The 15,411-nt window shown below is 39.0% G+C and overlaps 1 long non-coding RNA gene across 1 annotated transcript in view; it reads left to right on the top strand.

The window, feature by feature from the left end:
* Positions 1-2,871: 2,871 nt before the first annotated feature.
* LOC136177636 (uncharacterized) overlaps positions 2,872-15,411 on the top strand; it is a 39,720-nt gene continuing 27,180 nt past the window's right edge. Inside the window, exons 1-2 of the long non-coding RNA XR_010665135.1 lie at positions 2,872-8,536; positions 10,381-10,486. This is a non-coding gene — a long non-coding RNA (uncharacterized lncRNA). The remainder of the gene's footprint in view (positions 8,537-10,380; positions 10,487-15,411) is intronic.

The raw sequence follows: 15,411 nt of genomic DNA, 5'->3' as shown, positions 1-15,411 counted from the left end.
AACGTTTTGGGAACCTATGCTCTGAATCAGTGGTCCTCAAACTTTCATTCATACGTTTTGCTTGATGCATGTTGAAGCATAGATTTTGTCTTACTAGACTTAAATTCCAAACTGAACAAAAGCTGTAGTAGCTTCTATCAATACTAATTACGTCTTTTTCTCAGTGAATGAATTGTCTTGGGTGGATTTGGCCTCCTCAAAGAAGATCAGTATTCTCTGTAAATCAGTCTATCTTTTGATTAAAAACACTTGAGCATTAAAAGTATTTGAGCCGATTCTTCTTGCAGGCAGCTGCTTTGTTCGGACTTTGTTGTGCTACTGGTATAAAATGAGGTATAATAAGCTCAAGTCAATACCGAGCTGTGAGTTTTGGCAGGAGCTTAATAAGATGGAGGGCGATCGATACGATGAGAGAGCCAAGGACGATACAAGCCCGCTCCCCCTCAACCCATCACCCGCTGCTGGACATGCCGCCTGTCAGCCATTTGTCACTCAGTGCAAACAGGCAGAGAGGGGCAATCATAGAGACAAACTGTCACACACACATAAACACACACTAGTCTGTCATGGATAGATTACTTTTCTTTTACATGTTGCGTTAAAGCGTGCACATGCATACGACACATATAAATGTCTCGCGTCGATTGGCTCTTCGTCTCTGTGTGGACAGTAAACGCCACATGGGATCAATACATGCACATACATTCAAGAGGCAACAATAAATGTCCAAACCTTCCAAACAACAAAGGACGAGTTTCTCCAAGAACGATGTGAACCTTGGGGACAAAAACTGTTTGAATAGACCATGCTTACTCTGCGTCGCTGCTGCCAGGAAAGAAAAAAAAGAGAAGAAAATTGATTTTTGCTACATTCTCTGAAGGATGACTCACACGGACTCACTTTCCTAAGATGATGTGTGAGAATAAATGGGAAAGTGACAGAGCAGCAGCATACAAACAATCCTGCAGCAGCTTGTGGATGAAGACAAACCTTTACCACTTGAAGACTTTAAGCCATAATTTGCCTTCTGTCTATCTATCTTCTATCCAAAGACGTTGGCAGATCTCTGACCTACCCCCAAAGAACAATTTCAACTTGTTGATTTGAATCTGTATCAAAGTCCGTCATCAATTTCTGTGTAGCCCTGATAATCTGTCACAACAAATGAAATGTTACAATTTTTCATCTGACAAACTGTTCTGTTCTGCTCAAACTGAAACATAATATTCAAGAATTGTCAACAAGTATAGGAGAGACAGCACATGCAGCAGAAACAGGAGAGAGACAACTACATGACAATCAGTGAGGTGCAGAAAAACATACACATTTTGGGGCGCTGGATAGCCGGGTGGTTGTGTTGCTCCCTGTACAGAGGCTATATCATCGCAGCGGCAGTGCTCTTGAAACCAAGCTCGGCACTTTGCTGCATGTCGTTCCCACTCTCTCCTCTCAACCTTTCTGTCTCGCTTCAGCTGTCCTATCTAATAAAGGCAAAGAGGCCCAAAATATCTTTAAAAATATATATACTGTGCATGTATCATATTCAGTCATGGCACCAATGAGTCTGGTTCTGCTCGAGGTTTCTGCTTGTTCAAAGTACATTTTTCTTTACAATGTTGTCAATGTTGTCATATGAATAAATGTTGGGTGTCTGTACATATTAACAAATAATTATGTCTATATGCTTTACTGTAGTGTCCTGAGGTACATTCTTATATTATTTGGCACTTCTAATATTGAATTGATTGGATGAATATACATTACATGGTTTATCCCACTTTAACCTGCTTCACATTTATTTAGTTACCCACTTTAGGACGGGAGAAAAACTGAAATGAAATTAAAATGTTTTATCCACAGTAACAGGTAAAAAGGCAAGACATTTACTTGTAAGAAATGCAGATGGTGTAGGAGAAGGCCAAAAAGCTCATCAAAAATGCATCAAAGAGATTATAGGCATATCTGAATTTTAAATCAATAAAAAAAATGAAATCAAAGTTGTCTAAATTCTGTTTTAAGTCCTTAGTTAGCCAATTAGGAAGATGAATCTGAGGAGGTGAAGATTTGGATGTGTAGCACGTTGGTTGAAGGGAAGTATCAGCTGGAGAGGAAAGAAATGGTCGGTGGAAGAAGCTGACAATGGACTGGTTATTAAAAGGTGTCCTTGAACCATGGCACCAAAGAGCCCAAACATTATTTACATCATGATTTAGCAGTTCAGTCCCTCTCTTCACCTTGCCGAGTACACTGAGTGAGCTGGCACTAGAATCATCTATGAGTCTGCTTAATGGGTTTGAGCAGCATTTTTAATACTTAATCAAGTAAAGTAATTAAGGGAATAACAGTGAGAAAAGCTCTTAAGTAAGGTAGTTAATTAACATTGATGGCACATTTAGTTCTACCAGGCCTGTTAAAGAAATTGATAAAGTTTGACAAAAAGAGAACACTCTGTATGGATGGATATCTTTCTGGCAGTTTGTTAGACTAAGAGGAGTATTCAAGTAGACCGATTTTCTGCTTTTGATATCTGAAGAACTTCATCGTTAGGGAGGTAGAATTTTTTCTTTTTTTGTAAATATAACATGATGTATTATTCTACATGTGACTTAACAGCAAAGATTCAGAGTCTAGAACAAATAGGCACCACTCTGTTAATTTTTCTGTTCAATCAAAGGCACCAGCTAGAGCCACTTAGCTTAGCATAAGGACTGAAAACAGAGGAAAATCGCGAATCAGCTATCATTTGGCTTGGCCCAATGAAATCTCCCTTTATTTCCAACTCTATCCACTTTCCTGTCTCTCAAATAAAGGCATTAAAAGCTCAAGAATATATAAGTAATAATTACAGCAAAAGTCAATTAGGGACTTATTAATGCGAACAATAACACCTTAACTAAATTAGCCTGTGCATTGAAGTCATAAAGTTGAGTGGCAGGCTTCAGTTCTTACTGTAGTACTTTATGACTTGGTCTGCAGTCTGTTGTAATCAGGAACAGGTTTTTCTGGCTTGAGGGTAGCTTGAGTGGATTTTGACTGTTTACATTTTGCGTTTCCTTTTCCATTTGCTCAGATTAGGCCCAGACAGTTTATATTGCTCATTGTTTAGTCGTCATTGTGAATGCTGGAATGCCATGTCATGTGAAACATTGCTGATTCACTCACCTCAACTTATAAACCCCTCAGATTGGACACAGTGCAACTTGAATTAACTACACAGCTGCTGTTTATTGAAGAGTAAACATATTAAGGAAAGTGGATGAACGTTAAAAGATTCATGATGTTATGTTTGGATTTAATTTACAACTATTTGGATCATTTAGACGAGATAACAGGGTGTTTTTTTCACTCCAGGGTAAAATCTCTTATTCTTTGCTAATATTTCTCTGTCATATCCCAATTAGTCTGTTCCCTTTAACAAGCATATTTTCCACCCATCATTATGCAAATGATATGGCTCTCTGGGCCAAAAAGACACTCATAAACAACCAGCCCCTTCAACCATCTTTGTGTTTGTCTATCTAAAGTGGTTATGATTAGCGTTGGAGGTGGAGGCATGAGCTTAGTTGAATGTCACAACTCATTTATTTTCCCATATTTGTGAAAGGTCAGTTATTAAATGAACAAAACAGTAGACAAGGACATGTGGGTGCACAGTCTATTTTCAAATTCCATCCTCCTACTCATCAAGAAATGGACAGAATTTGCAAAGGATTGACATTTTGCTTCCTATTTTCTTCCGCACGCTGAAAGACTCTTACATGGTCAATTTCTGTGAAATCATCTCTAGTCCGTCAACGCTTATACGTTCTCTCAACCACACAAACTATATTCATCCCCACTCCTTCTCCCATTCCCAGGCAGAACAAACAGTCCTTTCTTTCCTTCAATTTTTCTCTCATTCGTCCATCAGGGTAATTGCTCTCTTTCCAGGAATAGAAAGGAGCTGCCACAATCTGTCAAGGAGCTGGTGGTTAAAGCGTCCATTAAACCATTCCACTTTTGGTTGCTCCTGAACACTGTGTTGAGCTGTTTACACCTCAATTGTGTAACCTCAGCTACTTTTTCTTCAATATAACTTTACTTAAGAACTTACTTTGTAGTCTGGCCCTGACTATCTCGCAAATCAAGTAGTTTGAATAAAAAACTTAAAAAACTGTGGTGTAAAGAACTGTAACCTTAAACATTTCTGTAACGCAAGTAATAAGTGGTTGTTTCATCCTTTCTGTCGTGACAGACCTGACTCACACTAATCATGTCCAGTGGTTGCTTCCATCATCTCTTTCAGCTTAGCTCTTGAAATTCAGTCAATTTAGTATCATCTAAGAACATTTTTAAGTCCCAGCAAGGACATTTCACTCAGTGCCTACAGAAGACGCAGCCTTGGAAGTGTTTTTCGATGCTCTCTCCGCTCGCTTTGTCGTCTTTCTTAAATGGTCCCCACTTACATTATCATTCTTCAGGAGCCATTACCCCCTTCGTTAAATATTCTATTTGCATTGATTAGATAATACGTTTCTGAACAGTGAGCTCGGTTAAGTAAAGAGACTGGAGAATTACAGCTGGTCTATTGGGTTAGCTCTGTCTGGAGATTCTGCTATAGTGCCTCCAATATTGAATGATTAAACATTTATTTGTTTGGTATTCTAAACAAAAAACAGTCACCACTAGTTTATTAATTGATCTGTGTATCAAAAAATAAATTCCAGCCAGAAACGGTTAGCTTTTGTTAACACATAGAGGCTACGTAAACAGCAAGCCTATATAATAGTTCTGTCCAGAGAAAAACAATGCCAGGCCACCGGCACGTCTAAAAAACTCAATAGTGAACGTTCGGGAAAATTCTTGTCAGGATTGAATGGCAACTTTCTCCTTCAGCCTAGCAATAGTGGTTAGCACTGTTTGAGCTAGGCTGAGCTAAACGTTTGGGGCTATGCCAACAGCAGGAGGCAATGCAATATATTTTACAGTGATTTTTTAAATAATAAGCAAGATGGAGATCTAATACTATCAGATGTGGCTCTGCAGACAGCTAGTCAATTTATCCTATGTGTGAAGAGAAAAGACTGTGAAATTGCCTTGGGTTGGCATTTATCTTCCATGTCCCCTCTTAGTTTCAGCATGCATTGATGTGTGTCTGAAGGGCAGAGGGTAGTGAAATGGAGATGACACCCATTGCATAAACTTGTATTTGTGAAGGAAAGAAGTCTTCCCCCTCACTATCTCCGTGACTTATCTCATCTCTGTCATTAGCAAATCTTCTGTGTCTGCCTCGCTGCCAGGCATGCTGCTCAAATGTGAATGTATGAAGGACTGAGAGGTAAAAGTATTATGTTTGTAGCTGTTAATGGATATAATGATTGGCCTGTCATTGGTCAAGAGAAAAATCTCAACAGCTACAGGACACAAAGTGTTGCACAAATCTTTGCAATTGTTGTTTATAATTGTCTCAAAGGCTGGCCCTTAAAATTGTGTAGACTACACACATGTTTATTTGTCATTGTGTAACGTTTGAAATAAAAAACCCTTAAAGACTAAGTTCATGGTGAATAAGCCTACATTCAAAACTACAAACAAAAAAAGGTTGTGTGTAGTGCTAGTTAGCAAATGCTAGCATGCTTTCAAGCTAAATTAGCAAGCCGTACATGGTTAACTATCTACCTGATAAACAACACAATGTTAGCATTGCCAATGTGAGTCTGTTAGCATGCTGTGGTTAACATTTAGCCCGAAGATTAAGATAGCAGTAAGCAAAACTGTTGTAAAAATGTGAAGATAAAATTTTGACAGTGTGTTCCTAATGATTCCTCTGGACTTTATCTAAAGGTTGTGATTGTAGATGAGGTTTAAAAACTATTTAATGTTTTTGTAATTATCTAATTTGTGTTGATTAGCAGCATAGAGCAAAGGAGAGGCAAATTACATGCGACAAAGGTCCCTAGTCTGGAATCAAAACGATGGACGTCATAGCCACATAATAGGCGCCTTTGGCCAGCCAAGCCACCCACACAGGGATTATTGTTGAAAAAAAAATATAGATGTGGACACCAAAAAATGGCAACATGGCTGTGTTTGGTGGGTGACTTAATTTATGCTGATTAATCTGCACAGCTCACAAAACAAATTCCTCACTGTGCTCACTGAGTTTGCTAAACAACAGGATGACATTTGGTTACAATTTAAGTTGTTTTATTCATCACTTTTTATATTTTATATGCAGAGACAAGTAGACACACACAGATTCAGGGTTTTGAGGTGTTGTTTTGTGTGAGACAGAAAGGGAAAAGAATTCCTGTTTGTATGCCGTTGCCAGGTAGAGCTCTGCAGGGATTTACTTATGAGTGTGTGACCATGTATGCATGTGTGTATTTTGGATAAATTACTATGGGAGGCTGTGTATTTACCCTGCATGGATTGCAAAGCGAAAAACAAAAAAAAAACCTTTTGTTGACTGTGTGGAAAATCAATGACACGTGTTTTTTTTACCCCCTCTGCAGATCCTGGAGGCGGTACATGGGCAACCACATGGTGGCGCTGTGACTCAACCACAAATGACACTTGTTCCTGCTCTCACCTGATTGCCTCCTCTTCCTCCGTGACGATATGTCCTTTTGCGCTTCTGCCTGTTCTCTTGTGTTGACAGAGGCTGCCTGTGTGTTGCACCATCTGCCGTGGCATGTTGCTGTGTCTGAGGCGCCCCAGCAGACACACAAAACCCAAATTATTGAAGCACATAAGTTCATACAAGGTTAATTTTCTAATTTCAAACTCTCAGGGAATTCATTCTGTTCTGGATTTGGGGGAAATGAATGAGGGTGGAGGGAGAAATAGAAACGAGAGCAAGAGTTGGTTAATTCTGTCTGAGCTGGAAGCCTAACCCCCACCCTAGTCTGAACATGGGGTCTTGTCTCTTCTGGTTCCAGAGAGTGCGATGAAATGCCCTGTGGAGGAGGACATGCATAGCATGGGCAGCAGCCACCACAGGAGAGTCAGTGTGATCAGCACACACACGCCTGTGTTAAGGGATGGGAGATATTAATAGTGGTATTCAAATGTGTTTGTGATTTGTGTGTTAAGTTAGAAAGAAGGATTGACTCTGATTAGACCCAAACCCATTTTTCACACACGCACACACACGCACACACACACACACACACACACACACACACACACACACACACACACACACACACACACACACAGCCTACACAAGGGGTTATTTTTAGCCACTGTCGCACTCTTTGCCCTGTGCTCTGCCTCTCTCTGCCCTAGTCTTATTCTTTTTTGTCCTCTCTACAGGGAATGAGAAGGACAGCGATTCATCAGATCGTTCTCACTATTTTTGGGACAAGTAAAGTAAACCAGAGATCTGGACAGTAAAGTAAATGAGACAATTTCTGCTTTGGTCGCCCCATCACGTTTCTCATGTAACATGTCGATTGTCGATAATAATTGTATCCAGACATGACCCTGCAATCAATAGTTGCACGCTCTTGTACTCCAATTGATTTTATGCTTCAGTGCTGTTAAAATTATCTGCAGTTTTATTGACGACTTCATCTTACATTTTTCTTCTCACATGGTCAGACACATGTGACTGTACATGGAGACTAACTGTATAGTGCCAGTGACGTCTTCCCTAAGGCACACAGAAACTGTCATAACCCACTGCAGTGTTAATATACTGTATACTGCCACTCTTTTCTACTGCATGTCTGTTTTAAAACATATGCAAATGCTCTCTTTGGGATAGAAAAAAAACCCCACTGATACAGAACAGATAAGATGAGATATGACAAATAATCTGATGTGTCCCAGTACCAAAAAATATAAAGATCCACAATAAATATGTTAACAAAATACATGTTTTTGGCATCAGTATACAAAATAAATGAAATGTAAATAAATTAATACATCAAACTACAAAGCAATGAAAGACAAAACATAGTCCAAAATTGTGTGTTTTTATTAGATGCAAAATAGACATAGGCCTACAAGAGCACTTCAACAGATAAGAAAAAAATTGTGTAATTATAATATAGTGAGAATATATTTTAATTTTATTCAAAGCACAGAGAATGCAATCAATCTCAATGTGAGAGCAATGAAATCATCGTTAAAATTAAGGATCATGAATAATAAATAACTGAACAGCCTCCGTAGTCACTCTGAGTGAAGCTAGTCATTACACAACAGTGGATTAATATTAACGTGAAGGTGGCATTTCTACAACAAATGTATGAGGAATATCAGGATGCACTCTGTATTAAAAAAAAAAAGAAATACAAGTTATGATTTTAAAATATGTTTTTTGGTGGCTAATTAAAGGAAACCAGCATAATTATCCTTGCATTGTGTTGTTTCCTCTTCTGTCCCCGTATATATGTAGCTTCATCAAGAACACCAAGAAAATGAACAACTTATATTCCCCAAACCTTTTTTTGTTTTTTTCACTTCTTCATTAGGTGCAGAGAAGCCGGTACTTGTAGAGGAGCAGAGAGACAAGAGGACAGAGGCAGAGAGAGCAACAGGGTGTCCGGTGAGTGCAATGATTAAGTGAGCTATATTTAAGCTGATATGTTTCTAACATATTCTCATGGAATACCACATGACTTTGAAAAGTAGCTTTTATCACACGAGTGCCACTTTACCTGCAAGGCTGCAGTGAGCATTCAAATGTGTGTTGCAGCCTGTAATAACGGTTTACAATTCAATTTGATATATTGCTACTTTTACAAGGAACATTCTCCACAGTAGGCTATGCAAGCCTTCGTTTTTTGGAGAAGCTGCTTGATGTATTTCCCATTAAAAATAAACCATACTAACATAACTAAATTGACTGAGAATCTCACAAAACTGCTTATACTGACCGGTGTTGTTCTTAATGCTGTAAAATTATTGCTAGGAATGGCAGTCACAGCATTAAGTGGATCGTATAAATGCTGACATGTTGTAATTGTTGACATGACCCCTAAGCTGTACATGCATACATGTCATTTCATGAAATAAACTACAGCTTTTGCACTCTTTATGTTTTGTACATCGCATAATATTCCAAGAGATTGATGTCATGTACAAGCCTCTGACTCTGAGTGCTTACTACGTGTAACCTTGCCTGGGTGATTGGGCTTTTTTGAGTTTTAGTTTAAAAGCTGTCATCATGGAGTTCTGGTGTGATCTAATCATTCTGATCAGAGAGATAGAGGGTCTTGTACTGCTACAAAGAGGTGTGTTGTGTCCTGGTGTGTGCGATTTGAAAAGTCATTAAATTGTAGCATCCACACATTGCCTATCTCTACCAGTAGTATAATAGCAATTTGAAGCCTCATGTGGTTCTGTTTTGATCCTGAATAACATTTAATTATATCAACTTGCATTCTTGACTGGTTTGCCTGGAAACATTCTTATGAGCTCTTTGTGTCACCAGGGTGCATAGATATAAAATACGGTAGAATGCAGAATAATTAGGGTCCATATAGCACTGACAATTATCCACACTCCCCTCTATTTTGAATTACAAGAAAGATATTACGCAGTACATGTGGAAGTTATCGATAGAGCTGCTCAGTGGAAATGGTCATGTCTGTCTGTAGGTCAGCAACAACTTCAGTGAGAAGAGACAGCATCACCTCCGTCTTTCTCTACACCAGATTAATCCAAGCCTGCTGGAATTACCGTTTTCTTGGGTTCAAGTCGTGAAATGCTTGTGTCAGGGTGCTTAACCGGCTTTGTGATACTGATAGGTCTGTGTGATTAAAAGATTGAGGAAAAACAGTGTATTTTAGAGGGGTGGGGGATGGGGGGAAGCTGTCGGGTAGCAGTCAGGCAAAATTGCCTGTGTTTTGTACTGCCTCAGCCGTTTCAAATTAATGGAAAGCTTTTTACAAAGCACTGCAATAATTTCCACAAATTGGCCATTACTGTCACTGCAAGAATCAGTGTTTTGACCTCAGAACATCTTGGGTTTGAAAATATGGATCTGTGGTGACAAAAAAACACCCTGTTGGCACTTTACAGCAGTGTTTGTGTGAAGCCAGTCTTTCATTTGTTTATCCTTGCACCCTTTGCCTGTTTCTCTGTGTATATTGAGTAACACCGGTATAATGAACCTAAAATTGAAGTCTGTGTTTCCTTAAAACAAAGATAACCTTTGTTATATAAGTGATCTTCAATTACTGACATGAGCTTAATTTATTATGAGCAGCTTGTTTCTGTTTCTTCAGGACATCCCATGACTTAAAACAGTTTAACAAGCCACTTACAAATAATGATGACATGATGATGAATGCACTTGAAACACTCTGAAGTCGTTGGCTTGAATTGTTTTAATGTTCTTACAAGAGCTGGAGTTTAATAAAGACTGATTACTTTTTTGTCTTACAGGTCAAACATGAGACTCTTGTAGGATGATGTAGGAGTTTGGTGTGGTGCCTAAAATAAGAAGAAAGGCAAAAGCTTCAACAGAAATCCCATTCAACTTACCCCAAAGGTATGCCAAGATTTTCTTCTTTTTGCATTTAGTGACCTTGTGAGCTTACCTCCTCTTTGGTCTTTGTATTCAAATTGAACGTTGCAGTGGTTGGCGGTTGGAAAAGGCTTAAAGACAATCTAGGAATGTTCATATATACCTTTTACACAACATTGTCAGAAGTTGGACCCACTAACATATGTGCTGAAAATATGCCTTTGTACGGTAATGTTTGGGGACTTCAAAAGAATTTCATACTCTAAAGATTGTCGTTGATTTTGGCTCAATATGAAACTCCTGAAGTATCATTGTAGCTGTAAGAACTCGAAGAAAAAAACTCTTACTAGTTGTTCCAAAAAATGGAAATGGAATCACTGATAGCATTAAAAAAAACAAAAAAACAACCCTCATTCAGTCATGGCGAAAATATTTTACTCTCAACAACATACGTACAACTTCTGGAACACATGAATTATATAACTGGAACATTCTGTCAAGAGACTGCTGGCAAGAAGCTAATTTTACTGTTTGGTGTATATCTCCCACCTATCAACATACACACACACACACACACACACACACACACACACACGCACACACACACATACCGACATCCTTAGGGAGTCAGTTCTAAGTTTGGTTGCTGCTAAGTCTTGCCAGGAAACCTTATACCCCTCATTGTCTCCGGGATGCGGGCACTTCACATATGACATTTGAAAAAAAGATGGTGCTACAAGATTGTGTGTGTGTGTGTGTGTGTGTGTGTGTGTATGTGTTAAGGCTTGTTCATGTATTTAGTAAGATGTGTGGACTAATGCATGCATGTAAACTTTGTTCTTCATGTTTGCAAATTGAAACTTGATGTGCTTACCCACTTTGAAGCTAAACATGCAAACAGGTGTGAGGCGTTTCATGCCATGGGGGTTGAGGAAGTGAAACCGACCGAGATGCGAGTACCTCACGCTGAACTCAGGTGGGGGTGGAGGGAGGAAGGGTGACACGATCGGCTGCTGCAGGGAGGGGTGACATTTGTCCAAAATAACCATTGTGCTACATCTCTGCAATGGGGGTGGGTGGGTGGGTGGTGGTGGTGGTGTGTGTGTGGGGCTGGGGGGGTTTAGTCAGGTGAAGCTGCTTCAGATCTGCCCTTGTCCACCGAAAGCTCAAAGGTCACATCAGCAGTTCTTAGACTGAATGTTTGAGGTCATCCAAAGGTCGCCTGAGTGTTTAAACAATGCATTCAAACAAAGCATTTCAGCTATGCAAACAAAGTTTCAAAGGCACTTCAAAAACGTAGATGATATAATTTTATGCTAATTGTAGCAAACAAGCTGATGATAGTATCTGATGGCCCGCATAGCATTATGGGAATTGGGGAATTTGTGTAAACACACCTCTGCTGACCTCTCGGCCATGATGCCAAAATTAATAAACATGTGAGCTGGGTAACAACAAAGGGCCGTTTTTTTTGTTTTTGCTCTGCACACTGGATCAGCTTGCTCTTTCTCTGTCCTGCAAAGCCAGCTCAAATTTTCCCATTTGTGTTATTCCACTCATGACTCTTTCCCATTGCTGCATCTGCTTTACTTTTCACATTTTCCACTGAAATGCTTCTCCTTTATCTCAGCACTGAGATAAACAACACTGCGCTCTGTTGGCTCCACATAATCTCCCCTCATAGTGTTTGATTAATGCTAATTAACAGAAATAGATGCATAATAAATAGCATGCATTAGGCACCGGTAATTAAACCTGGAGAGTCAAAAAAAAATACTGTTAAAAAGAATACACCTCTCAGTCTTAAGCTCATGGTGTAGGCTTACTTGTAATCAGTGTGTTTTTGTGTTTGTGCTCCCATAATGACCCATGACTTCACTAAAAATCTGCATACACAGAGGATTCTCTGGCATTAAGTGTGTAATAAGAGGAGTGTAAAACACCACATAGTGAATAAGGTCAACCTCAGGGAAATCAACAACAATTTAATTGGTCACATTATACATAAGGTCATTTAATCCTGAGTCCCTAGGGAACAAGGATTCTTTTTTATAGACATAAAAAAATGAGGAAGAGTTTTCAATAAACATCAGTTGCAAATGTATCGAGTAGAGCTGCAACAATTGATTGTTTTACTGATAGAGATTTAGATTACTGCTGTTTGTTTTATTATTCTGCAATGCAGAATTCCTGTCTCTTTAAACCAGGGGTGGACAACTGGCGGCCCGGGGGCCACATGCGGCCCCCATCAACCCTCAATGTGGCCCTCAGGTCAATTTTGACATATCAATTAATTGGAATCATGAAGAAAACCTGACAAATCTGCCATGAAATCATGAAAACCAGGAATATGTCCATAATAATATTTGATCACTGGCATATGTTGAGTTAAATTTGAGACATAATTGATTTTAATCGTTTTTGTATCCTACAATTTGGCCCCCTGGCAGTGAGAATTAAATGAATGTGGCCCCTTGCTGTGACTAAAGTTGCCCATCCCTGCTTTAAACGCACAGTATGTCAAATCTGCCGCCAGGGGGCGCTCAATCAAAACAATAACAAAACAAGACAAGATGAAGTCGAGGCAAGCGGGGAATCATGGGAGTTCTCTCTGCTACTCCCCCTTTATCATGTATGGGTCCTAGACTGTAGGGGGGCAAAACAACCTTGTCACCAAGAGTCCCTTCATCCACCCCGACCACCTTTCTGCACTTACCAAAAAAACAAAACAAAAAATGTTGCAGGTAAATATAATCCAGGCTGCAAAAACATTTCCTACACAATTTTTTCCTGAAGAAAATACAGGCTGTTTAAAAATTTCTCAGATAGCGGGAAGCCTATTGACGTGTACGTTGATCACGATTAGGGCTGTCAAGCGCTTCGTTTTCATCAGGGCTATAGGTGGAGTAGCACAGAGAATCACTCCCATGATGCCCCACCTGCCTCGAAGTCACCTTTTGTCATTGTTTCGATTGAGAGACCCCTCTGGTTGCAGAATTTACATACTGTGGGTTTAAGCCTGTATTTTGAATGAAAATGTATTTGGAGGACATGTTAATATTGTGGTTGTTAGCCTTTCTTTAGCATTTACAGTAGCTTTGTGACCATTGATAGGGGGCTGATGGTCCATCAGAGTGCTCTGTGTGAGGCGGAGGAGTCTCACTGAGAGTATAAATGAGTGTTTAGAGGTAGAAGCATGGAGCACTTTGCTATTGATAGAGCCACAAATACACTGAAATGCACAGTGAGCACACCAGGCTCTGGAGTGTGTGCTTTTCTCATTAATTGTTTCCTTGATGACAGAAAACAATAGCAGCATGTAATCAAATCAATTGGTGTTTACGAGAAAGCCGTAAATAATATTAAGTCACATATCTGTGCAGCTGTCAGTCTTACAGCTCAGGGTGCTGCTTTTTATTTTATTTTACCATGGAAACAGTATATACCTATTTGAATTGCCCCTCCCTGCAATGTCTTGATAATGCAAGATTTCTATTTATATGTTGTTGCTTGGCATGTGTGGTTTTCATTGGCGTATGGGTTTTGAGTACAAGTAGTGGTTAAATGAACACTGAAAAGGAATACTTTTCAAAAGAAGTCCTTGTTCATGACCTCACTCCACTGGGCAACCTACATTCAAAATGATTAATGCTTCACGGCTTGCTGTGTCTTTATCAGAATGGGTTTTTTGGAGTGTATTGAAGAGTGAATATTAATTTTAAATGTACTTCAATGAATCATAAACAAACTTCTCTAGAGACATTTTTGAAGAAGTTGTCCCCATCAGGACTCGACTACATTTCTTCTCAATCTTGTCTTCTTTGTAGACGAAGAGGACTCAGGAATTCACTTAACAGCCAGCCAAGAAAATGACTGCAGGGAAATCAGTCAAATTCCTGTGCATCATTGAACAGTACTTCATAATACAAAAAGTCCAGTTTCCTATTATGTACACCGTTGAGAGTCCAGAATATTGTAAAAAGTTACATTTTTGTTTGATAAAACACAAGGAGTGTTACATCAGACAATATTTGAAAGTTATTTTCCCTGTTCTACAGCTACCTCATTCAAAGGAGAGTTTGCCCCACTAAAAACATTCTCAAAAGTAATTGTCCGATATTAAAAAAAAAAAGGGACATATAACCTTTTAAGTGGAAATACATTTTCTGAAGATGAGTCTGATTTTCTTGTTAGTGTTGAAAAAACAGTTTGGGCAGATACTAAACGCATGCAAAAGAAGATTAATAATGGTTAATTGAATTTTGGTGAAATGCATTTGACAACAGCAAACAGTAGATCATTCCCATCCTTGAAATATACCTCTATTTTTACAACACTTTTGTAGCTGTTCACTTAAAGATACACTCAGTAGTGTAGATTTGACTGTACTATGAAACTGAATGTGGATTACAATCTATATGAATAGCCTCATTGGTTTACACAAATCCATGTAATGTGTGTTTGCACCTGGGGTCTTGTCTTGACTTTGTCTCAGTCTGGTTTGATCTTATTCTTGAATTTGTAGCAGTCCCTTATAGTCTTGTTGATTTGGTCATATCTCGCTCTTGGTTGAGGTGGTCTTTAATACAACACCAATCATATCATTTGTTTTATTTTAAGGTTTAAGCTGTAGTTAAATCAAACATAACATATTACACACATACTGTACACATTAACCAGTCACTTCTTGTTTGTCTGTGAGGATAGATAACATTGTCTTCATCATTAAGTAAACTCAACAGAGCATGAATGTAAAGCATCAATAAGAATGCATCATACATCTCCACAGCTGACTCTTTCTATAAATGTTGACTCAAAGCTGTAAACTGTCATGTTTGTATAGCATTGCACGTCATTCACCATACCCACTTATGAATTTCCAATGTTGAGGACAACCACTCTAAAAAGGTCCATCCCAGGGGAGACGTGTTTGTTAAAACTCGCCAATG

Source organism: Labrus bergylta, chromosome 23 (assembly GCF_963930695.1).
Source record: "Labrus bergylta chromosome 23, fLabBer1.1, whole genome shotgun sequence".
Lineage (NCBI taxonomy): Eukaryota > Metazoa > Chordata > Actinopteri > Labriformes > Labridae > Labrus > Labrus bergylta.
Note: the sequence above shows the minus strand (reverse complement) of the source record. Positions and strands in the feature narration are given on the sequence as shown.